Below are 25,985 nucleotides of genomic sequence, written 5' to 3' on the forward strand. Positions count from 1 at the left end.
GGCCTTAATGATGCCACGTCCGTCCTAGTGTTTCACCTGCAACTCACAACAACGCCTCGGGGGCACAGTTCAGTCAGTCGTGAACGGGTCTGTGCACCAGGTGCGTCTGTGAATAAATCCGGGTTTCTGAGATCTGCAGTACAGACCGGTACGGAGAAGAATATCGTTTGTTTAACCGATAACTGTTAATTCCACTTTTCTTAGCTACAAAACAGTGCAGTTACTTGTATACTTAAATATTTACATTTTCGTTATAATTGATCTGTTTTCCACCCCCACTCCAAATAACAACAAACTGATCAGCAGAAGGAATTTTTGATGTCAAGTATCAAATAAATAACTCATAGTAGTTCCTCTTCAAAGAAATAATATTATATTAAAACTAATAGGTAGGTGAATTAAAATTCATGTTTAGAGTACAGTAGCAGAATAATATACAAAGTAATATTGTAAATATTGTATTACTTTTCTAAATTACGTGTGAGTGCTTCTATCATCTACATAATATTCCCTCTGTTGGCGAGGTCTGGAACTGCATACTCCATTCATATCTAATTACTGTGTCAGCCGTGCTTTCATTTTCACGTTTGTAGGCAAAGTTCTTTAACGGAGCTCCAGGTATCTTCGTATGTATTGATTTAGACATTCAAACACTGGGTTGTATGCTTTGCAGTTAGAAACAGCTTTGTTGTTCTACGCCGGAAGAATTAAGGTATCTAATCTGATCTTTTTTAGAAAACACATCCGAAAGGGGAACAACTGCAATGCATTTGATTTGGGCAAAACATAAAAAAACTATGTATGATGGCTACTGGATTACGGTGAAGGCGCAGAATTATCAGGGATAAACCATTCTGCTGCACATGAATAAAAAGAAACCCTTATTTTCTAAATACTTTTCATTGTTAACCTAGTATTTTAAACTTATTTTAGTTTTTAATGACACATTTTGCACTAAATGACTACTTTCATTTTGATTGTAGAATTTGCATAAATATTCTTTTTCATCAATAGCTTGCTCAAGGAGTATTTTATTTTTGAACATTTTTAAAACAAATAATATCTGGACTTATTTAAGTGAATTTACTTGAATGAAAAATAAATTAGTTATCCGTGAATTACAGCTGGGCTCTTGAACGCGCCTGCATCGCCTCTCTGTTAGAAACTCGGAAACAGCCCTTTATTCACCTCCAGACTGCTCAGATTTCAAGCTGTATTGCAAAGCATCGATTTCGTGTCTGTTTCCCCACACATCCGGGTGTTGGGGGTTATCGTTTCTCTCTTGTCATTGGCTAACAGGGTTGGGGTTTACAATGTCATTGGTTCATAAGCTGTCCGTCTGATTTTTTGCAGATCGCTTGCAGACTGTGGCAGCGCCACAGACAAGCACGTCCCTGGTCTGTGTCTGTCTGTAAGTAATTCAAGTGATGTAAGAGTTAGAGTCTTGTTCCAAATATGTTAAAACGACGGGGACTGAAAGGGGACATTACCATTACCGAGCGTGCGTCTAAATATTTGTATTTATTTTAAGCAAATCACGTAATACAATGGTTTTCTCCGCTGAAAAGTTTTTTTTTTTATGTCTGTGTCTGTGTCAGCAGACAGCTGTTCATAAATACACAGGTAAGGCAACTACGATTTAGAAGCTTTTATTTAAGCCAATAACCCGAATGCATTTGTGGCTTGCTTATATAAATGCGACAATATGTTATTAAAAATAATAGAAATAAAAGCTGACGATTACATTGTTTGTAGTAATTTTAAGAACCAGGTGCCGTAGCTATTTCTTACAAAGTGATTGTGACGATAAGTCGTACATCTAGACTACGTTGCTCTGTCAGATAAATACAAAAACAAGCAGCAGGAGACGCGGCGTTTTTGATCAGGGAGCCCGCGAACCTTCATTTATACCGCGAACCAGATGCGCAGGTGACGCACCTTCGCTCACGTGAACAAGTTGCGTAGCGATCCCTCTTTTGCATCCCAAGGTGTGATGTAAAGACGGAGCACACTGTACGTATTATACCTTTTTGTAGAGCAAATATGCGGTAAAGAGCAACGACAGATGTACGTGTATTTTAATGTGTTTTGAGAATTGTGACATACGTCATTGCTATACTTGGGCTTGCGAACAATGCATAAAGTTCGGCTCTTGTTTTACTTCAATACAGCGTGCACATGCAAATGCCTACCTTCAGGGTCTTTCAGTGATTGGTCCTGGCAGTAATCCTGTACTAGGGGGAGTTGCACATTTGTAAATTATGAAAAGGGGAGCCGAACAGGCAAGCAACGTGTACTGGATCGCTCAAACGGTGGCGCCAATCCATGCTGAAGCTGGTGTGCCATTTTACTACCTGTGGATGTGGAGCCTGCAAAGTCAAGTATGCCAGTAATAGGGCTTTCGTATCCACCGCCCTGAGACGTACCTCACTTTGACAGTATTATTGTTCAGGACAAAACTGATGACTTATCACGCCTGGCCTTAACCAGCCGATTGTGAATTTGCAGATTATTTGGAAGTAGTTGGGAATTTTTTGTCGACTAGTTTCTCGATGTATTTTCCTTATTATGCTGCAGAAAGTGAATATCTTTTTAGGCGTATTGATCGTGACTCAACTGATTCCCAACAATGGTTGGATATCAAATATGAGATATTTCGAGTTCGGACCTTATCTCAAGGTTACTTATATGATCATATCATTGCCACAGAAATAAACGGAAGTGGCCGTTAGCGACAGTGCACTACATGATGTCAAGGCTGCCAATGACATACCGGCTGAGGACATTTTATGTCATCGTGGTTCACTTTTTAATAAACGTATTGTTAGGTAAGGTTGAAAACTACAACCATAGCTCATAGGAGTTTCTTAGGTTTGGCAGTTAATAGGTGTATGGTACTGATGCGGGACTCACGGCGCGTTTGTTCTTAAATTCACACTAATCTGGATTCAGTGATCATAAGAAATAAGTTTTTGTGTACAATACGTATTTAATGGGCGTTTTGGCTTTGGCGTTATAGTCTTCTAAACAGTAAAGTCCGGCAAGGTTCAATAATGAATCACTCGAAAGTCCTGTAAGTGTAACCTGACGCACTTGATTATTTTGTGATTCTTTTTACGATTATAAACTCTCACCAACCTTTTATGTTTGCGTGAAGTAGCCCAAGGCTTAAAAAACACAAGATTATTTGTATAAGATTTTTGTGAACAAACAGGCCAATTATACGTGTTGCTTGAGCCAATATTTTTAGAATGAAAATGTTTCAGTTTATACGTGATATTTAAAGACTTACTTTTTTGTCCTGCAAAAGTATTAAAAATTCTCATTTTCTCTGCTAATGATAGTCTAATTGTTATAAAACAACATAGCCGCTATTATGTTTTGGTGGACTAATTGTAGGGAATAAACTGCGAAAATGAAGTCTGCATGCGGTGGCTTTTCTGTCAGACATTTTCCCGGTTGCACACGTCTTCCAGTTAAATTTACACCATCTCTGGGCAGTTATCTTAAATCGCTCACCTGTCAGGTGATTTCTTACCACAGCGGAATGGACAAAATATCCAGGGAAATTTCGCAGGACAGTAAAAGCTTACTGGGCAAAAAATTACCCAGGGGATAGATGGGTGGAAAACACTGAACTTACGTTAAATTTCATTCGCTTCTTATTGATTTGTGATGTTTGATCATGGAAGTCATCTGGATAAGCTTTATGGCTGTTAAATGGACGGGTCATCATTTTTTCCCCTTTTAATAACTTTTTTTTCCTGCTTTTGTTCACAGTGAGCTAATAGGGGCAAAGGGATTGTACTACCTCTTCAAAGACAGCTGAAAGGAAGGGGAGGTGTTGTGTCATACAGGTAAATCAACACGCTTATCTGTCAGTGGAGGAACATGGGAGGTATGGTGAAGGGAGAGTGTCAGGGCGGGGGTGGGGGGGACACGCTGGTAAATGTAAAGAATGCTCACAGAAGCCAGGAGGTTGAACATAAGAGCCTCGGGTTGTGGGTGTGTGTGTGTGTGTGTGTGTGTGTGGGAGGGGGGGTTAGTGGTGGTCGACCCGGCGCCCCAGGGGGCCAGAGGCTGAGAATGGCTCCTGCACAGCCCTGACAGCACTGTTCTCTTCCAGCCCTCAAACTGTCTCTCTCTCTCTCTCTCTCTTTTTTTTTTTTTAAAAACTGATATTCAGTAGATATCTTTTGATAGAGACTTTAAAAAGCGGTGGAAAAATTCCTGTCATCTGTAATTTTCATGCATGATCATGAGTTATGCGTGCAGTCGTGCATGATGCAGCTTTAAGTGATATTTAAGACTTCAGCGTTACTGCCCATCCACCTTGTTGTTCCATTCATTAAAACTTTGGTAGTGCTTGTAGCTGAGTTTGCTGATGACTATTTATTTCAGTAATGCTGTTTTTTTCACACTTCTTTTTCCCTCTTGTCCTTAATTTATCTTAAGCGTCAACTTAAGACTGTAAAAAGAATGAGAAAGGTTCTGATTTGTGCATGCCTGATTTTCACTGGCGATTTACATTATATTGGTTTATATTTTTGCTGTTATTCAGTGGATTGAAGTGGTTTTGCCTTGTTTTTTTTTTTTTTTTAGCTTTTTATGAAGGAGTCCAGTTTGTTTATATATTTAAATGTATAACATGGCATTGGTATGATTATATAATTTGGATTTTTGAAAAATATGTGCATATTTCGTTGAATCTTTTTTTGGAAGTGGGTGAAATTCTCTTTGCGACTTCTACAAAGGGCCGTCCCAGGATATTGTGCTTGAACTACTAATCTTAAATTTAAATAAAAAAAAAAAGTTGTTTTTTTTTTTACTCAAATAATCGGTGAATAAGACCACCTCCATTAAGAATTCAGCAGCAGCCGTTGTGGGTTTCCTCTGATATGACGTGCAAGATCTTTGCTAATTAGCTGAAGTGTAAGTGACTGGACAAATTTTTAGTTTATCGAGCCGGTGTGGGGCAGGATGGCGAGAGCAGAACCTGTTATCGTATCTATTTTGCACTCTCGCGCCTGACGTTTCAGCGTAGCTACTGGTTTTGCCGAAGAGGGAAGCTTAATGACTCAGCTTCCTGTTAGGAGCTCTCTGCAGATAGATAAATAAATAAATAGCAAAGCTACAGCGCACCAGCAGCACTCTCTTAGCATTGATACCTTGTGGTGTGAAAACTGTGCTGTCTCATAGCTACTGCATACGGGAGTTAGCATGACCATTCCGTGTGTGATGATTTTTTGCTACACAGTTTTGGCCAAACAGTCTAATTTCATCCCTTGATCGCGGTGAATCTGAAAAATGATCAAGCGGCTGTTTCCCTTAGCGTGATTTGCTACCTGGCAGTCGCTGTTTTTAGCTTGATGAGTATTTTTTGTGCTGGTTTACAGTACCGCTCTGGCTAACAGAAAACCCGATTTGACATGTCGCTCCTTAAGCTGATCTGGGGAATAGAGGGAGTCTTCATTTGGTAGCATTGTGCTTTTTGGTTTTATTGTTGTGCTGTGAATAGCTAAGGTGTGTGCTCTGTCATGCCACGCCCACTGTTTGTACACAACGACACAGACCCAGCAGCCACATAATGACTTGCAAACTGTGGCAGATCACGACTGTGAGCAAATCCACGACTCAGCCATTGCTTTTCCCAGTGCATCCTGAGTCATGTGACAGGTCATGTGACATCTAAAAGATCTGCACCGCTCAGTCATTTTTTTTCTCCCTCCCTTCCTTTCCTGAAAATCCCTTTTTCAAACCTTGTCCTTCTATAAGAGTCTCCTTCTAAAACTGATGTGGTCCGCTGCGTCCGGTGGCCGCAGAGACATTTTCAGGGAGTTTCTGGCAGACGTCCAAGAGTATCCGGCCAGTATCCCCTTTTGGCATTGTGATTGCTCACAATTCTGCATACAGCTGTACCCACTGCAGGGGTCTGGGGTGGATCGGCCTCCATTTTGTGGTACAGGAGCCGCTGTCTACTCCGGCGAAGGAATGCCTATCCCTTATTGCCCTGTGATGTGACAGAGAGACAACCTCAACCTGCCACAGATCTCTGTCCCAGAGAGGTTGTGTTTGTGTGAATGTGTGTGTGTGTGGGTGTGTGTGTTTTTTTTACTAGTAGACCCACGATTTAGGAGGCGTAACAAAGTCGGCTAATGCTACGCACTCCGAGAATCGCTATCAGGCGTCATTTTTGAAACAAGATCCTCAGTTACAAAGAACGTTTTATTTTCTAAGGGATGTGATCCAGATCAGACCAACTTGGTGCATTGTTACCCTCAATAACCCTACAAATAATAATAATAATAATAAAAATATTACTAATAATAATAATCGTGGGGGGGATATGGTGGCAGCATGAAGCTTCTGTACTTCCTAGTGGCAGTAATGCCAAGGCGATAATGGAGTGATATGATGAAAAACAAGCAATATTTTTTAGTAACAAAAACCACTCGGCGTGATTCAGCTGCTGACAGAGTAGCCTGATTCTGCCCCTGGTTGCTCAGTAGCTGCAGATAAACGTAATGTAATATTTTTTTCTACTAGAGATTTTCTTGGAAACACTGCGGTTTCTCCATGATCAGTATGCTACTTTGCTAATTACGTTCATTTATTTTATTTAGAAGAAAACAAACCTGGATGGTTTATGGTTTATTAGCATTTTGAAATGAAACAGTCGATGGAACACACATAATAATCCTAGCTGGGAATAATGATTGATATATATCGGGCGTATATTTGATCAATTTTTCAGGTTTAAACCAAGCTTCTGGTTTGTTTTTTTTTTTTGCGGCAAATTAAATTAAATTGACAAAACGCAATTCTGGTCGTCTCAGTTTCACCGTTGATTTTTCTTTTTCTTTTTTATTTTTGCATGTCAGTTATTTTCATATAAGATCAAAACCGTTCTTTAGAAGCAAACATTGCTTTTACGTACATTATGATATTTTTTAAATTAATTTTTTAAGCAAAAAACGTACTCGTGTATTAGCGTACAAAATTATGCTGTCTAATTAATGGTGATTATTGTGAATCATTGTATTTTTTAATTCAGTTTTAATGCGATCATTTTATACCAGAAAATAAATTAGCCAATACTGGTTACAGACTACATACAAAATTTGTATTTTATTTACTCGTTACCATTAGCTGGTGCCTGTAATTTTTAGGAAAATACGGTAACTGGAAAAATGTATAATCGCTTAAAGATAATTGTATTTCTGTTGCATGTGCCCCTGCTGCAAAGGATCATTGAATTGTGATGCTGTTGTGTAGCAAATTTTACAGTAATATCATAGTAATGTAGTAACATTTATCAGCTTACTTTTTGCATTCAAATTTTTCTAGCCATTCTTTAAACGTTGTAAAAATAATTTAGGTATTACGCTGTTTCCCGTGCTTAATCGCTGACAAATTTTCAGTTATCGTAGGTTATATATAGTGCAAGTAAATATTGAGTTTTGAATTTGAAGATATTTTGCGTCCGATTTTCTGAATGAATTCTTAGAAAAATTATCAGAATTAAGTGAAATTCCATGAAATAAATGCTTGCTATATGCAGATTTGCTAATTTACTCTTGTGTCTGCTTCTTGTATATTTATTTTTTACTCAATGCATGTAGCAAAGGAGGCAAGTTCCACTTATAGTTTTATAGCTTAATTCCCATTGTGAACCTTAGTGTCATAATTCAAGTAAATGACTAAATTATTAATTTGAAAAGAAACTAACTTAGTACAGCAAATAAAAAAAAAAACATTTGTAATAATTTTTCTACCGTAGGTAAACTAATACATGCCTTAGCTACATTTATGATGTGATTTAATGTTTGTCATATATGTTTACACACACATACACACATACACTTTGACTACATCGTTATAATTTTAGTAACACCGTTAACTAGGTAAGTACGATGATTGAGATTTTTTTTAAAAAACATGCAATGTTCATATTTTAGCAGTTGTTTTTATTATTTTTAGCTTGTAGTCAATCGAAAGAAATTTTTTTTAAAATATGGAAAAAGCTTTTCGGGAGAATCCACTGTTTGTAAACCTTCGCTCAACAGATTGAGCACTTCAGCTCATGATCCCCAGTCCTCTGAGGAAGAGGAAGACCTCTCCTGTCCCAAAGAGCAGCGCTCAGCCTACCGGCCCCTGCCCTTGCCTACACAAGGACGGCGAGGAGCACTGTTCTAATCCGCCTGTCCGCTCGGTCGCCACAAAGGTGCGCGGTTGGATCAAGCCCTGGCTTAACGCCCTGTAATCTGTGCCTCGGCAGCTATGAGGTATTTCAGTTCGCCCACTGAGAGCAGGATTCGTGGCCTTGCAAAGTTCAGTAAAGTTCACCCCAATGGTGGCCTTCTAGATATGGCGGTGCGATGAAGACCTGACATTTCAGTGCTATTACCACGGAGCCAGTGGACAGCAAAGAGGAGGCCTTGTTAAAAGGAAATGCACAATGTAGAAAGCATGTCCAGCGACGGGCATCTGGGGTGTTATCACAGTACCATACATGTGTAATGTTTATCCTGTATTTACGCATATATAAGATGAGAGATGCATCATCTCCTCATAGATGAAGCCATGGGTACATTGTCTGATCTAATTGGTAGTTTTGTTGAAAATTTATACAATTGTATTTTTATAGCTACCACTGCTTATGGTTTTTTGATTAAGGTTTGTCATTTTCTTTTACTAAATAGCTTTTTATGGCAGCGGGAACGTTGGAAGCCCCTAACTAGGCGCCAGGGACGGAGCCGGCCTCTCCGAAAAACGGGCATACTTTCTGCGATCAGGACCGCCGACAGACCACTGCTACCCAGTTCAGTCATGGCACCACCGGTACCAGTAGCTCCACTTCATTTTTGGCACAGAACCGGAGTCGGCGACAGGATCCGAGTGAGCCGTTTGTCCCGTACGCCAATCATGTTTACCGAAAATGACCTTCAGTGACCACCTCTTACTGGGGAGCAGGAAATTTTTCTAGACTGTCTGATTTAAATGACTTGTCCCTTTATTGTGCCTTGGTTGGTGCTGAAGTCTTTTGCAGTTTTGCGTTTTAGGATTAGATCTCCTAATTTAAAACAGCCTCAACTCAATTCCGTCGCACCTTTTATTTGGGACTGAGTATTATTATTGGGATAGGGAAAGTGCTGATGTACATTTGATTGTTTTCTGTGCTGATTGAATCGATTTCAGCCGTCTAACTTAAACTGTACTGCGGCATTGTGTTTGTTGTTACTTGGAATAGTCGTCTTTCATTTAAAAAAATAAATTGATTATAATAAGCGGCGTTAACTTTCACGAGATTTCTTTTGGCTCCGCGGCCTATAAGATGAATTTATTTTTTGGTTGCCCAGCCCATCCTGAGGTCTCGGGAAAGTTTAGGAAACTTACTGCAGTGTGAATGAGCCCTTCTGAGAAACATCAGACGTCTGCATTAGTGTGAATTAGGTGTGGTTCAGTCTCACGCCCAGGACTGCAGAGGATTAATAGCTAAGCACAGTGGTACATGAAAGGCAGCTATGGACGTGTACCAGTGTACTGTTGTTAAGGACCCTTCCGGCTTGACCTTGTCAAGCTGTTTGGACGCGATGGAGTTTGAGTTACTTTTCTTTTTTTTTTTTGTTCACTGAATTGTTTCTGCACTGACGTTATCGGGTCAAAAAGGACGTCGATTGTAGATGAGAGGGTAATACATAAATGTATGACTGGTTGACCCTCAGTTGCGCTTGCAGTTTGACTTGTTGATTACTTGTTTCCTGACTTGTGATCCCTTGGATATATTGGACGTTTGTGTAAGACCAGGATTTTTTAAACGATATTTTTGTACTGTAGTTTTACATTCAAGATAATTGTGCACAGGGATTTCCAAATTTTAAACGAATTATTATGTGAGTAGTAATTTTTGGGCCTTCTTCAAAATATGTATTTAGAACGTTTAGCGCTAATTGCACACGATTGTTCAAATATTGAAAGCTAGACCACTGTACCTGATAACTGACAGCTATTGTTTTTACATTGTTGGTAATCGAAAATACTGGGAACACTGGAATTTATAAAGAATATATAACAGCCAGAAACATTACAACACATAGATATCATGAGTATATGACACATATATAGCGACGTACATACAAAAGGCTTTTTCGGCATATAACTTAGATGTACCAGACTACGTTAAATGAACAATTATCATATACAGTAAGCATTTAATGGTCTGTATTAACATATAACTGAAATATAACAGACTACGCTAAATCAGAATATATCCAATATACAACCGGTATCTAAAGGACTACTTTATATTACTATGAAACAAATTGGGTATTTAGCACAATACTTGAAATCGATATATAATATTTACAGTGTATGTGTGATGTGTGTGCGTACATATGTATACATATATAAAATTAATGTATATACATTAAAAATGGTTATGTATAATAGATGTGTAAGAATATTTTATTCTGTGTAACAGATATGCAGTGAATATAGAATAGTTTGACATATAAAATGTACATTTAAGATATTACTTTATATACAGTTGGTTTTACCATGACGGGCCATTTTATATTGACATATGATGGCTATACTACAGACATTCAGTACTTTAAATTGACATTTAATGGCTCTGTATTGGAGATATAAGTTTACTTTATATTTAAGTAATGTTGTACACATATGTATATTATATGAAATAAGTATATAACATATAACTTTAAATAGTCTGCAGTTCATATTTGCTAGCATGCAGAATGAATACGCCCTAACATAAAAGCAAAAAACAAATCAACAAGCGTATGTGTACGATAACGATATACGTTTTACATTATACTATATTTCTGTTTCTATGTGCTTTTTTGCATTTATACTTAATATTTTGGAAAGAAAATGACCATTCGACATGTTGTCCTGAAATGTTCATTATGTCTTATGAGGTAGTAACATGTCCATTAATGTGTCCATCGTTAACCTATACTACTGATTTGTTTTTCGATATTCAGAACATATAGTATTTTTGCATCTCTGGTTATTCACGCTGTTTATTCGTAAGTGAAATACGCAACGCTGTCAGTCGCTGATATGTTTTACTGTTTGACCCATATTCTTTTTTACTTCATTGAACCTATTAGCTATGCTGTGGATATTAAATTTTTAAGACATAGTATCTTTTAAAGAAGATATACAGTTTGACCTTCTGGACATCTGCAGTGGCTGCTATGTAATACATTGCCGATCGTGTGTATACATTTCACTTTAGTTTTATTATATTATTATAACAAGACTAGTCGCTGTCTGTTCCGAGGTGTACAGACTTCAATTTCTATTATTGCATTCATTTTGGGTTCCAAATAACATTTCCTGTCTAAATCATATGGGTCCACGGTTTACCTAAAATCATACACCCTTGGAGAGCCCTTTATACTTAGCACTTGGCACGATCACTTAGAAGAATCTGTTGTATTTGTATTTGTTGTATTTGCAGTTGTATTTTCGAGAGCAATTCTGGAGCCTGGGAACTGCCACGACCCACTACCGTGTGTTTTTTGCTACTGGTAACAGTGGGTTAAAGTAACAATGCCTTAGCGAACCCATGGCTGACAACCCCGTTGCGTTTCCATGTGATTCACGCGTTTACCTTGCAGCTGAAGTTGACTCCCTGGAGTACAAAGTCAATTTGACGCCAAACCAGTATCTGGTCCCATCTGGTCCACACGGGAAAGCATCTTGTGACCCAATCTGGTTGGGAGCTTGAATGGCACAGGGCTTTAAGTCCACGCAACCATGCATGTAATTTCATAGCAGTTTTTGAGTTACCGATTTGTTCTGTGAAACCAGTCGTATAGTAACTATATTTTGCTTATACTTTGTGTTAGTATTATTTCATTTTATGAAAATGTAGTGCTTTGCAAATTATTTGTTGCATTCATCATTATTTGTGAGTAGCCATTATAAAATACAAAATGAGGTATTTAGCTGCAAGCAAACATTAAGCTTTCATTTCTATTTCTTTTATTTATTAATTTATGTTTATTGTGCTCTTAAGAAAAATTCAGGGGTTTCTTTGCTTGATGAGGAAACATGAGAAATTTTGATTGCTAAAGTTTAACTTGTAAGGGTTAAAGGTGTCCTTCACCCTTCATCAAGAGTAGCTAACTGTACAAACAGCTACGGCACAGTACATCAGTATTGCGTAAATGGGTGAAAATTAGCTTCGTACTCCGGCTTTTAAAAATTATGTCAGGCTCTTTGATTCCAAGGTTTCCCATTTCTTCATCTTCGTAAATTCGAATGTAAATGCGAATGCGAGATGTGACTGACGGACACAAACTATTGTCGCTTCTTAATCGTACAACGTAACGGTCCCAAAAGGTCAGGGTCAATGAAGTGAGGAACACTTCTTATGGCGCTGCTCCGAGGCAGGGGCCTTCCCTGTCAACCTCAAGGTTAATCCTCTTCTGATAGTAATTGATCCGCAGAAGGAGTGTCCTTAAACATGAGCTTCCTCCCTTTTGATACCAGTGGAAGATGTTTGTCTTTAATGTCTATGCTCAAGACGATATCCTTCTTTATACTTACAGTTCTTATATGTCCCTCTAAAAGATATGCGGAAGAGAGAAAGATCAACATGTCTTTGAGCTCTGTTGTGTTTTTTTCTGGAATTTTTAAAGGGAAATGTTAATGAGTTCATGGCATCTCTGGTGTTAAACCAGATAACTATCAAAATGCATGTCTTATTATAGTGCGCAGAGGTTTATCCCATTAGATTTCCTGCTTCTTGGTTGTTGTACTATTACCTGAAAAGTGGATTAATTGATTGGGTGACTTGTTTCACTGGAATTCTGGGTAATGGAGTGCTGGCAGTCTGGTGGTCATAATGAGGGACTGTTGGTCAGTTGAAGACTGGCCATTCTAGGACCGCTCTGTCTTCAGGTAGCAGACCACTGACAACCGGTATGTCTTTCTGGTTGTGATGTTCTGCCAGCCGGCATTGACAAACGTTCCACATCTTGTTCCAAATTGCAGTTTTGACTGTAACCTCTGCAGTAGGTGGCAGGGGCAGCACAACTCGAAGGTGACAACCCCCCTCTTAGCCACCCCAAAGATCCGCACATGGCCAGCGGGACGGTAAGACAGACCAGGTAATGAGACTCTATGGATACCACTCAAGTTGGCAGTACTTTGAGGGATTCCAGTGGTGGAATTCCAGCTTCATGCTAGACTCATAGGAGAGGGAGACCCTCAAGTCCAAAGTCACTAAATGATGGGTAGGATAAATGAAGAAATTGAAGGAAGAATAATACGCTGTTTGTGATGGAATTGCTTAGGTGTCCACCCTTCCGCTAGAGGGCATACCTCTCGGCTTTGATACTCTCCAGAGGAGGCACTTCCAGACTTCCAAGCTCTATTTAGGCAGCTAGGAAATCTGGTTCTGTGCTCAGCCTTCAAATTTCCATCTCGATAAACGTAGTATTTGTCTGCATTTTCAGTATTCCTTTTACAGCACCCCGGAACCACCGCCATACCCCCACTGCCGAGTGTCCCTTTAGCGGTTTCGCTCTTTTGCCCTGACTTTTCTCCTCACTTTTTCCTGCACCTGTTTGTCCTCATTCATTGCCTGGTGGCTGCTCTGCTTTTCCTATCAATCTTCCCTGGTTTTTCAGACATTCACCCATCAGTTAGCTTGCGGTTAAGTCCCGGTAGTAACACAGTGTCCAGGTTTTTAACAAAGGGTATCTCTGCATTGTTATTTCCAATTAGCCAAGGAACAGTGGTGTTGCCCATCTCTCTGAGGACTTCCTTTTATAGCAGACTTCCTTTTTATAGTGGAAGTCTAACAGATTGCCAAAATTAGCTATTTAAGCTACTAAGGTTACTAGCTATATATATATATATATATATATATATATATATATATATATATATATATATATATATATATATATATATATATTATTCTTCATTAAAAATGAATACCTTACAAACGTGATAAAGTTTAGTCTTTGCTGATTTTTACTGATGCTCATTAATGTTCATGACTTTTGATCTGTATTATACAACTTTTTATTCGGGTCAATTCTCAAAACAAATGAGCTCCAATCAAACGGAAGTTGTGTTGTTGCGATTCCTGTGATGATTTTCAGCTACTGCTGCATAGAAACATTATACGTTCTTACTCGATTTATCATCAGTGTCTGTATCCATGCAGAAGATGTTGTTTAGTAAATAGCAGGCGAGATGATGTGCAGCATTTAAACAAAAACCTTAGAAACCATATAATCTAATGAGACCTAACATAGACTTCTCTGTGACATCAGACAAGGAAGCCTTCACCTAGGATGCTAGACACTTGAATGACTGTTTATTTCTGTTTCTGCTACAGTAAATGAAAGGTTGTTTGGTGGTTTAATAAGTTTGCGTATCCCGAATGTGTAAGTTTTGCACTTTTACAGATCAGAACAAGTTATTCTCTTGAGGAAGATTTGTATTTTTCATGGCCCTCTAAAATGATATGTAGTTTTTAGTCACTGGCATTATTCATTTTTTAGGCCATTAGTAGTTCATAAACTGCTGGATCAATTCGGGTAGTAATCTGAAGTAATGAAAATAATGCATGTTTTCTTGAGCAAATACAGCCTGAACTCGTACTATTTTATAACCCCTAGAGCTGAACAAGTTCTTGCCCATTCAATTAAATTTTTTTTCAAGTACAGCACTATGGCGATTTATACTTATTTTCTGATTATAAATATTAGTTAATAACTAAACTGGATTATGTATTATTATATATTATTCTAATTTGAAATCTTAATTTCCAGGCATGCATTTTAAGGCAATATATTTAATGAATCCTTCAGATTTTTTCTTTTGGAAATTATAACACATGCAGCATGCGTTTTATAATGTGTAGCCTAGGCATTGTTTGAAATATTATCTAATCAGTATTTTAATAAAAGTACTTTCATAGCTTCTTCTATAAAAGTTTTGCAAAAGTATTTACAAAATGTTTCCTGGTGCAACTTCTTGTGCCTAAGCCAGTTTCATATGTACTACCAATTTTCTGGTATGTCTATGCCGGTATGAAGCTCTCAGAACCACATAGGATTTTATACAGCAAGCCTAGCATGTGACCTTATCTCATAGCAACCAAAGAGCAGCCAGTCAAAAATTGGGAAATTTTGGTAGAAAGAGTCAGTTTAAATAAGGATCATTTTAAATTGAGTGGAGAGTGAAAATACACTTGTCATGTATTGTTATAACAGACAAGAGTTCAGAGATTATAGAGTCATTTCTAACGTTGAAGGGGTCGTAGGGCTAAACGGGATACTATTAACTAATCGATGTTATCGTACATATATGATCAAGCTACATATTTTTATACATTTTTGGACTGTTCAGGCTTTTAATTACTTGATGAGCATGACTCCTGCAAGTTTTGGACCTCTCTCCAGGCTCCAGAAGCCAGCACCACATCCCTGGCACTTCCACATCTACCTCGGGCCGGGTCGTGGGCCGATGGCGCTGGCACTCTGTCCGGCTGCGTTACCGGTGCCGGAATTTTTACATTCAGCTGCCCAATCTCTGCAAATGATTTTTATCATCGTATTTGTCACCTGTGCTATTAATATTTTCATCTATCCGTCCATCCATCCATCCGTCCATCCATCTTACTACCAGTTATCCAGGTCATGGATTTAATCCGTGACCTTCCATGTCCTTTTTAGTTCGATTTTTTTATTTGTAGCGTTTTTTGCAAGAACAGACGTCAAAGTTCATGCCAACGTTGCTACACAGAAAATCAAAAAATATTTACTCAAAACTATGTTTCAAAAGAGTCACAAAGTATGTATCATATATTACTCTACAGACCAGCACCGATGATGTTTGCTTTTTCATGCTTATTCCAAAGCTAATAAAGAATCATTCTAAAGATGACTGATTCTAAAAATCAGGTAATTCATCATGATTTACAATAACAATTCTATTGTGCAGCTTCAGCCAAAGTTGTAAATGATATCGCCGGTCAAATACATGCAAATCGGGTCACACATTTGATATTTTTGTCATTTCATCGTCCTTTTAGTTTTTCTTCATGCCAAAGAGGGGAAGTATAATTGATTTATTTACTTGTCGTAATTTCTGATAATTGCATTATTTTGGTGCACACAATTATCTGTCCATTGTTCAGCCACTCTTCCTAGGCACGATAACAAGCGGGGACAGTAGCCTGTCGCACTGAGCATAGGGCACAAGGCTGGGGTATACCTGGGCAGGGATGCCAGTCCATCGCAGGGCACACTATGGGCAGTTTACACACACCGATTAGCCTGACTGTAAGTCTTTAAATGGTGGGCGGAATCCTTAATATCCGGGACATCAAGAGAACATGCAAACTCCCCACAAACCCCCAACCCTGGAAGTATGAGGCGACAGCGTTACTCACCAACCCGCCATGCCACACGGAACCCCATGGTAAAATTTAAGTATTCATTTTGCGTGGATTTTTACGTACACGCAATTAAAAATGGAAATGAAATCGTAAAATATACATAATGCCTTATACTCCGATTTTATTTCTCGATTCTAAATCACAAGTTCTGTATCCAAATCTGATCGTTACTTTTCCCGCAAAACTATTTGTCTGCTGTTTTGTTTATTGGTATATTTCAATTTAAATATAGTGACAGTATACTGTTAACTCTCAATTACAATAAACCATTTCCGCCGTATGTTTGTTTTTTCTTAAACCTTAAGGTTATTGGGGGGGGAAAGCATTGGCTTGCATTGCAATGTAGTGTTACATGCAAATTTTTATAACATTTTTAATATGATAGTTTCCACATTCGCATTTGGAGCGGCAATATACCTTTTCGGGTGCACATATCCTTTTCTTGTATTCTATTCTATTAAGTTTAATATAAGAAGGCAGGACCCAGAGGACAGGAAACACTGGAGTGAGATCTTTTTTTTTATTTTTGTTCCATATCTCCTAGGTAAAAACAAGACTCACGTTTCTCAGATTTTTGTCTCATGAGGAAACATCTTTGAGAAAGTCAGAGAAACCTGTATGAATCTACAAAATAGATCCCTGCAGGGTCTAGGAGAAGGTTTACTTTGTCTTCACTCAAAGTGTTTCAGGACACCTTGGAATGAATTTACTACAAGATCTCAATGGCCACTTCCCCAGGCCTCCAAAACTGCTGTACCCAAATCTAGAAACATTTATTCTGATTCTATAACATCTTATTTAATTATTTTTTTTTTTGGGTTATTAACTAATTTGAAGAATGGCTGTACTTTAAGATTGACTATGCTATATACATATACATACATGGCCACACACAGACACACACACACATATATATATATGTGTGTGTGTGTGTGTGTGTGTGTGTGTGTATATACATATATATGTATATATGTATATACACACACAGAAGGATGAGTTTTAAAGATGGAAATTTGGTTGCTACCAAGTAAAGATCATTAGACCCACCTTTAAAAACACCCAGAAAAGTAAATAATACACCGTATGACAAGAAATATGAATAAATTTTGTTTCAAAAGGAGAAGCAGTCAAACTGCTGCAGAGGTATAAATTTAGGGGCTTCCAGAGACCGAAGGGCAGCTCAGTTTGAGTATCCCCACAGCACTAAGGAACACTAAACAAAACCTTTGATTATTTTGCTTCTCAGAGTTGAGGATTAAGTAACTTTTGCTGATAAATTTCAAACCCCATCGAACTCAATACTGGTAAGAAGTGGAGATTATCACATGCTATGACCGATTTCACTCCTGTCTGTCTCATCCTCTGACACGAAGCTTAACTTGTTCATTGAGTTTGCCTGTGAAAGTTGTCAGCGGATGTCACATGACTGCCATAAGCCAATTAAAATCCCATTGTTCGAGCTGTTTGTGTCACAACAAACAGGTTTTGAGTGGCGTTGATGGAGTGACCATCCATGAGGATCATTTCACGGGTTTCTCTGAAAAATGTAATTATTTGTGAGGATGTTGATGATGATAATGATAATTATTATGATTATTATTTTTGCCTTGGCTCTGCTCTGGATAACAAGATGGGTGGATACATTTTATTTTCTGTTCTTCCTTTCTGTCTTGTTTTGCTGGATGTTTAATAGGAACTGAAACTAATTAAACTAAAGATGACGACATAGGACTTTTTTGCTACACTTAATGTAGGTTTGACCTTTTCCAGAGACAAGATGAAACTGCTCACTCATGTTTATTGTACCTCATTTGTAAATGTTATAATAATGTTAATAATCATACCAACTCTAATGATAATAATAAACGGTTCGTTCTTGGCAGTTGCCTGTGCATCTTGTTCTTGTTACCAATAAGGTTTTTCTGGAGCTTCCCATTGAGATGCTGCTGCTCTCACATTTGTCAATGGTTCTTGAAGCCTTAGTTAAGAGGGGGCTTCTGGCCACCAGAAAGAGAGACAGACCCGGAACACCGGGTTTTTATTTTGGTGTGCTCGGCCCTGGTAAGTGCTGGCCTACCTCTGAAGGGACTGGGCCATTGATGACTGGGATCATAAACTTCTAAAACATGTTTAAACTGAAACCTGTTTTGAGGGTAAGGTTCAGCTGAGCTCTGTGACCAAGTTCCTGATCATCTCACAGACTGACCTTAGTCACACTACTTTCAGAAGGTCACTTTATGTTATTTTAGTTTTTTAGAGAATTTTTCAGTTGCGTTATAGTTCTAATTCTGTGTTTTTGTTCATCTTGTTGTCATATCCGGCTCATTCACCCAACTTGTTTGTTTGTACTTGTTCTGTGGATGCTCACTTAGCTCAGAACCCTGCACTCGTTTCATTTATCCAGCTGGTATCGGGGGGATTAATCGGCCAAATCCCTAGAATTTTGGTTGAGCTGGTCCGTTTTTTTTTTTATCTATTTTTTTTTATATAAATCTCATTGGCATCTGTAAATCTCATCAGGAAGAGTGAAAACAGAGGTCAGGTAAGGACAGGAAAAAGTATCAGGACAAGCTGAATATGATTCATGAAGTGCTATGCATTGGAAAGCCCCAGGACAAACTAATTGTAAAGATTGTACTCATTGTAAGGCCATCTGTTTTGGCTGGAGTCACTCAGTGGTGTTCATGAAATATTCCCTCATTTGTAATAACAGCGTTTTGCCTAAGGCAGAGTAACAGTGTGTCTTACAAAGTATAACTTCCACGATCACGTCCCGTTCCAGAGTTCGTCCGATTATTTACTCACTTAATTATCGATCCACCCCGCCCAGATATGGCATCCGGTAAGAAAAAAAAAAACAAAAGTTCTAGAAGCCCCTTATATGAACAGTAACTTGGAAGCCTTTTCGATGAAATCACAATGGCGGAGCGAGCAGGAGCTCAGTGCCGGACAGCAGGCTTGGGAAGTCTTTTCTGCAGGATGACGGCCCAGCCCTTCTTTATTCCTCAGGAAATTCTTTATTGACAGCTCCCATTGAAAACCCCCAGACTGTTAAGGAAGGGAATTAAATTCCCCGCGATTTTCGGGATCGCATGATAAGGATTCCAGGCTGGGGGGGGGGGGGGGGGGGTGCGGAGGGGGCACACCAATGCTTTTGCCCAGATGAAAACCCCAAAGGAGAGATTTTACATTCAACTTTTTGTCCATAAATAGCCTTTTTTAAATATGATTTAATTCGGTTTCCATTTTCTTTACTATAGCATTTTCAAATCATATTTTGAGAGTGGCTCTAAAAAGTTATTTACTTTGAAATTGTAATTAACTACGTTAGTAGCAGCAACTGCTGTATAAATCCCCACAGAAATGGGGAGCCCTTATGAGCGCCTCTTACTGGTGTGACGGCCGGCAGTTATTTGCGTGAAAGTGAACAAACGCCACTGCGTGTGTTTGTTGAGCCGGCTGGCCTGTATCCGTCCTCCTGCATCCTTTAATTGAAAAAAAAAAAAAACAGTTTGCTGGGATTAATTTTGTTCCTGGAACCTTTTATCTGCCGTGGAACCAGATGGCTGGAAGGTCCTCTTTGTGTCAAGACGGCCCGTGTGTGAAAAAGACGATGCCCCCCCCCCACCCCAAAGTAATCAGCGAGACCGGAAGGGGTCTGCGCTGGGGTCTTCAAGGAGACAATGGGGTCTGGATACATCTACATTGCAGAAATGTGGATGTGTCTGCCACACAGGCCTCTCCCTTTCTCCTTCGAGCCTTTTTGACCACGGTTGACACGGAGACTTCCTACTTTGATCAGTGAAGGGTGGAGGGGGCAGAGAGCCCTCAGAGGCCAGGGGGTAAGTCCACAGGCCACTCACCCTGCACTTGGCTCCTGCTGGCTCTGTCTTCCGGAAGGCATTCGGGGAAATGGGGGGGGGGGGGGGGCGAAGAGGAGGGTGTACATAAGGTCTAAAACGTACCTTGACCTGTCTAGACGGCAGCACATTTCCTGTAGATCGTTTGCTTTTCGTTTTTATTTTTTATTTTCATATACATTTTGCCATTGCTGTTACCAAAGGGAAGACGTGCCCCTTGGTCTTTATTGTAGTTGGGCTACAGGCACAATTATTGTTGAGGGGATCCATGGTGGGGTGGGTTGCATGGTAGGGGGGGGGAGGTATTGTTGGGGGAGGAAAGGCGGGGGGACCCAAGTGCTCGATACCCCAACCCCAGCAGATCCTGCGCAAGACCAACTGTAATGAAATATACCAAAACTTTCCAGCATCGTTTTCAAACCAGCCCAGCTACTCTTCAGTAGCCGAAGTTTTTTTGTTTTGTTTTGTTTAGTTTTCTGTGGAGATTTTGTATCTTTTTATGTTTTGTTTGTTTTTTGTTTAAACTTTTCACAGTTGTTTAGGGGAAGAAGAGGAAAACAACACGGCTGTTTTTTTCCCCTCCCGTATCTGTGAAATTAGTTTCAGTTCAAGACTCGCACCTAAGCAAGCGCGTCCTCTAAATGAAAGTGTGGAAGTTTTCAATGAAGTTCTTCACACTGACTTCAAAAACAAAAGCAAGATGACCCTTTCCAAAGGTCCTGTCCACGGACCAGTGGTGGAAGTGTTGTCCAAGTTTTAACTTTTTGCACTTTGACTGTCCCAAGGCATCACAAACCTTGAAATTTGATGTAAGTAATTTTCATTTTATTTGTGTATGATAAGTATTCTGCAACAGAAATATCGCCAGATTAGGGATCACTTTTCAACTGTACATTGTAATGTTTGTGTACAAACTCCTGTATTTGTACATTTTGAAATTTTCACTTACTTGGCAAAACTTTTACTTATAAAAAGTGTAATGTATCATAGTCTTGTAGTTATGCACACTGAGCTTTAACTTCTAGTTAAAAAGAATCATTCACCAGTATGATTTCATTTTATTTTGTAACATCGGCATCCTGTGGATTAAAAACTACACTTAAGTTCCTTTTCTGCTATTTTATGTTTTTAATTTTTTGCCATAAAAATCATTCATTGTATTTTTTTAGGAAAGGTTTAATTACAACAATGTTTTACATGTATGAATAAAAAAATCGATTCACTGGTTAACAGAATGTCCACCATAAAAAAGAAAAATCTCAAATGTAATAATTTTATATATATCCAATAAATCAAAATATCAGTGCTGTAGTGACAGAGACTATGTATTTTAATTTTAAAACATTAATTTAGAACAGTAGAATACACTTATACAAATAATGACAATAATGTTTAAGGAGGCCTCCGATTCAGCGTTTCTGTGGCTGCATTCAGAAAAATGTATGCTTGTTTGTTTGTTTTTTTTTTTTGTTTTGCCCATTTTCTAATATGTCCCCCGGTTGGGGGCATGTGCCACACAAGAGAGATGGGGGGGGGGATGGGGCAGCTACACAATGACATGTGAGGGGGGGGGACCAGGAAGGTGGGGTGGGGGTGAATGCCTGTAAGAGCAGCTGTAATTGGTCTTTGGAAGTACGTACCATGCACCTTTGCATACAGGGAGTGGGGGTGGTAAACGGCATGCTGTGTTCACCAGGGCTTCCACATGGCGCGTCCACATTGGTGACTGGGCTGCAGGAGGCGTAAAATGGCAGTCGGCACTTCATGCCACGCCATACTTCAGTCTCGCGTCCTTCCCACCCCTCGCCAAGAACACCCTCTCTCTCCCTCTCTCCCTCTCTCTCTCTCTCTCTCTCTCGCTCTTTTTCTCTCACACGCACCCTACTCTCGATCTCCTCTTGCAGTTTGAACACAGTGAGGAACTGGGGGACGGCATCACCTTCCCAATTGGACCCCACCCCCATGCACCCCCCACCAACCCCCCCCCCCCCCTCAGCTCAATGGGCGGTGTAGTGTCATATCAGGTACCTCTCTGCAATTCCGCGCCGACCTCCATGTTGCCGAATGAATAACTTGCAGCAGAGAGGGCTGGGTCTTTTTTGGGGTGGGGGGTTGGTGGGGGAGCATTCACTCTCGTTGTTTTGACATTGGATTGTCCTTATAAGGTACTCAATTAAAGGGGCGCTCGGAGACGGAGATTCTCTTGACAGATAGCCCAGCCCTCTCCACGGAAATGCCGTGCATGTGATCGGCGCGTTAACCATGCGGCCGCCGGCATCCCACATGTGCCGGCTCCCGTTTCCACCTGTCCGCTGAGTGATGCACGTGATCGCCCAGATCTACCCGCTTGGGATTATGGGATATTTCAAGTTAGCCTTATTTCTCAACCAGAAACGGGTGCAATGCTGCAATTTAACAACTTTCAATGAAAATGCAACTGAAATATGCATACTCTGAGTTATTATTATTATTATACTTTCTGGACTAGGCTTCAGGTATTCATCAGCTTTGTACTGGATAAGTATTTATGAATGACGGATAATTATTTGAGTAGCGTGATATGTCACATGGATGTGTGCATGTGTTTATTAGGGGGCGCCGGTAACATTGGTGCAGTTTCAGGAGAGCTGCCCAGCAACCTGCCTGTTATGGCGGCTTGTGTCTGCGCAGTTGCCCTGCCTCCATGTACCAAGATGCATTGAACGTAGTCAGAGATAAATTGGGGAGGGGGGTGTCGAACAACCATACCAATAGGTTCTCCTTAGTAGATTTCACCGACTGGGGGGGGGGGGGGGGCAGGAGGAATTTTGAGGGGGGGGTTCAAATTTTTCTACCAGGTTACATGCCTGTTTGGTAGCAGATAAATTTCAAGAGGGGTTCAAATCCATCATTTTACTACCTGCCGATGTGTCTGCATTGAAGACGCATTGCGATCGCGCCCATTTTTTAATGTAGCACCAACATCGATGCTTTTCAAAGCAAACACTGGAATCTGAAATTAGGATGACTGATTATGTGACGCTCATGTAGTGTTATAAGCCTCCCAATGTCTCCACAACATTACTGCAACTCTGCAGCATCATCATGGAGACGTTACCGCGACGTCTCCACGTTACAGGCAGCCTTGCCCACACCCTTCCCGGGGGTGACCCATTTCGGGTTATGCAACCAGGCTTTACGTTTGGTCAGGAGTTTTAATGACGATTTCACAATTTAATACCGTGATTTTAATTTTTAACGTCCGCATTGCGAGCCTTGGTGTATCCCAGCCTACCCCCTGTGGGAACTGTAAGCACCCATCCGGCTGTTAATGCTGTGCACCTCCCTCTCTGCTTCCCTCACCCCCTCTCTCCCTCCCTCTGCCTATCCTTGTTCTCTCCACACAGGGCACCAAAGAAGCGGGACTCCAATGTCTCCTCGCCAACCCCCCACCCCCGCAGAAGCGGAACGTTTCGGCCAACGGGAGGCGCGGTGGTGAACCAGGTACTGTTGCTGCAGACGGAGAAGCTGCTCTCGCACCAGGAAAGTTGCTCGGCCTCCATGTTGCCTTGACTGGCAGTGGGGGGCGGGGGGGGGGGTGTATGTACGGGGGTCACCTCTGGCAATTCGAGGTTTTTTTTCCCAGCACAGAAATTCCCCCGTAAAACGTTTAATCAAAGTATGGCCAAATAACAGTGGCACCCACCAATTTCTTTTTTTTTGCCAGTCTTTGTTTTTGTGTATGTATATTTGGCTACAATAAGCTAGGAGGAAAAATGTTTTACTGATAATGAATTAATAAAGTTTGTTTTGTAAGACATTAATGGATTATTATGTTTTTTTTATTGATTAGAGGTCATGCGATCTCTTTTTGGGGGTTTATTTTGGGGTCCCTTGATCAAAACAGTTGCTAAATTGATGGGATGAGAATGGACATGGTGGTGAGTTGTTTACGTCACCTCGATTTATTTTTCATTACATGGCAGCACATTCAGAGCTTATTTATGAGATTCCTTGTCATTTGTTTTTTTTTTTTGTTCCCTCCACGGCAATTCTGCAAAGCCCCCATCGTTGTGAATTAGCATTTATTGTATAAATAACGTTACGTCTGTGTCAGTGTTCAGTTCAGTCAGTACTCCGTGTTCAGCTATATCGGCGACAACCTTATAGGAGAAAATCAGCATGCTTACCATGTAGCTAGGACACTCTCTAAGATAAATCCGGCCAATCTCTGCTAAACTCGAATAGCACCAAAAGTTACACGCAAACAGGACTAAATATCCCCGGCCATCATTGCTCATGATCACTTGTGGAATCGGGCTGCTTGTTTTACCATCGCGGCAGAGTTTAGCGACGAAGAGACATTTCGAACAGAGCCCAGCACCGTCACGCGACGGCGAGCTCACTGGCTCGCGACATCTGTGCAGCCGTTGGCTTTCTCACGCGCCGTGTGTGTGCTGGGTGGGGCCCGTGGGACGCTCAGACGTGTGAGAGTGCCCGTGTGCGGTGCCTGAGTGTATGTCTTACGCCTAAATTTCAATGAATTCCTCATACCTAACCATCCCCACCTCCCCCCAGCCCTGAAATAAATCTGATGGTTTTTTTAAGCGTTGCATAATTTTCTCTTATGCAGCAAAAAAATAAATAAAAAAAAAAAACAGCGGTAACTTATTTTGACGAGGGTGGGAATGTTTTGACCCCCTTCCCCCCATAATCATTACATTACTTGAGGAAGTGTGTTCTCAGAAGGTCAGGCTGAAGCACAAAAGGTCAGCATTAAAGGGGTGCAAAATAATTACGACGCAAAGGTCAATTCCTGCGTGTTTAGTTCACTGAGAGAGGCAAATGTGGCATGAGACGGCGTTAAATTTTATTTGATACGCAGCGATCGATTTTTCCAAATCAGATCAATCGCATCTAATGACTTTAAATCTACTCTGATGCTTGATAACACGGTTTACATTCGAGAGAGGGTGCTAACAAAATTGTATATATATGCCGAATATACATTTAGAAGGAAACTTCTTGAAATTGTGAGGTTTCGTATTATATTTATTTGCTGCTTTAATTGCATTATCTAAAAATCTGTAAGAATGCATGCACCGGGTGGGTCTTATTCTGAGTTATGCTTAATTCGCAACTCAAAAGAAAAAATGCGATGCTTATATACACATATGCAAAGAAATGCATGCAGTTGTCCTGGCACACTATGGTACCCTTGAGTGAGGTCCTTGAGTAGGTGTAAATGAGTGGACCTCTAGACACAAAGGCTTCGCACATAGGGAACGCGTGGACCTCATTCAGGGCAGCTTGCCGACGGATTAGCGATACGAGAAGCCTGTGATTCACAGTTGCTACTGCCGTGAGGCTAGACTCGCGGTGTCGTGGCTTCAGAACAATGATGCGAGTGATTTTCGTCTGCAAGTTTCGCCTTTTTTGTTCTGTTTTTGTTCTAGGGTTATCGTATGGGCTTGATGAACTTTAGATGGTTTGGAATTAGCTTAGAGCAAATCTGTTCAAATCGGAGCATTCATCCGAATAGCTAAATTCCTGGTCTAACGGTCGCTCTGAATTTTAAGGGGCCTGCACACCATAATTGATATTTGACTTTGGATGTGTTCTGGGTCAGTTATTTTTGAAGCTTATCCTTCTTTAATAGTCTAAAAGTTAACAAAAAAAAATTGGCCTATCAA

The 25,985-nt window shown here is 40.1% G+C and overlaps 1 long non-coding RNA gene across 2 annotated transcripts in view; it reads left to right on the forward strand.

The window, feature by feature from the left end:
• Positions 1 to 1,424: 1,424 nt before the first annotated feature.
• Positions 1,425 to 25,985, forward strand: part of LOC111858556 (uncharacterized) — a 62,378-nt gene continuing 37,817 nt past the window's right edge. Inside the window, exons 1-3 of one of the 2 annotated variants that reach the window (XR_002841608.2) lie at positions 1,425 to 1,623; positions 3,781 to 3,857; positions 23,700 to 23,796. This is a non-coding gene — a long non-coding RNA (uncharacterized lncRNA). Of the gene's footprint in view, positions 1,624 to 3,780; positions 3,858 to 23,699; positions 24,055 to 25,985 lie in introns of those variants that run through there. The other variant, XR_002841607.2, reaches the window with a different exon arrangement.

The sequence above is a fragment of the Paramormyrops kingsleyae genome, chromosome 4 (genome assembly GCF_048594095.1).
Source record: "Paramormyrops kingsleyae isolate MSU_618 chromosome 4, PKINGS_0.4, whole genome shotgun sequence".
Taxonomy (NCBI): domain Eukaryota; kingdom Metazoa; phylum Chordata; class Actinopteri; order Osteoglossiformes; family Mormyridae; genus Paramormyrops; species Paramormyrops kingsleyae.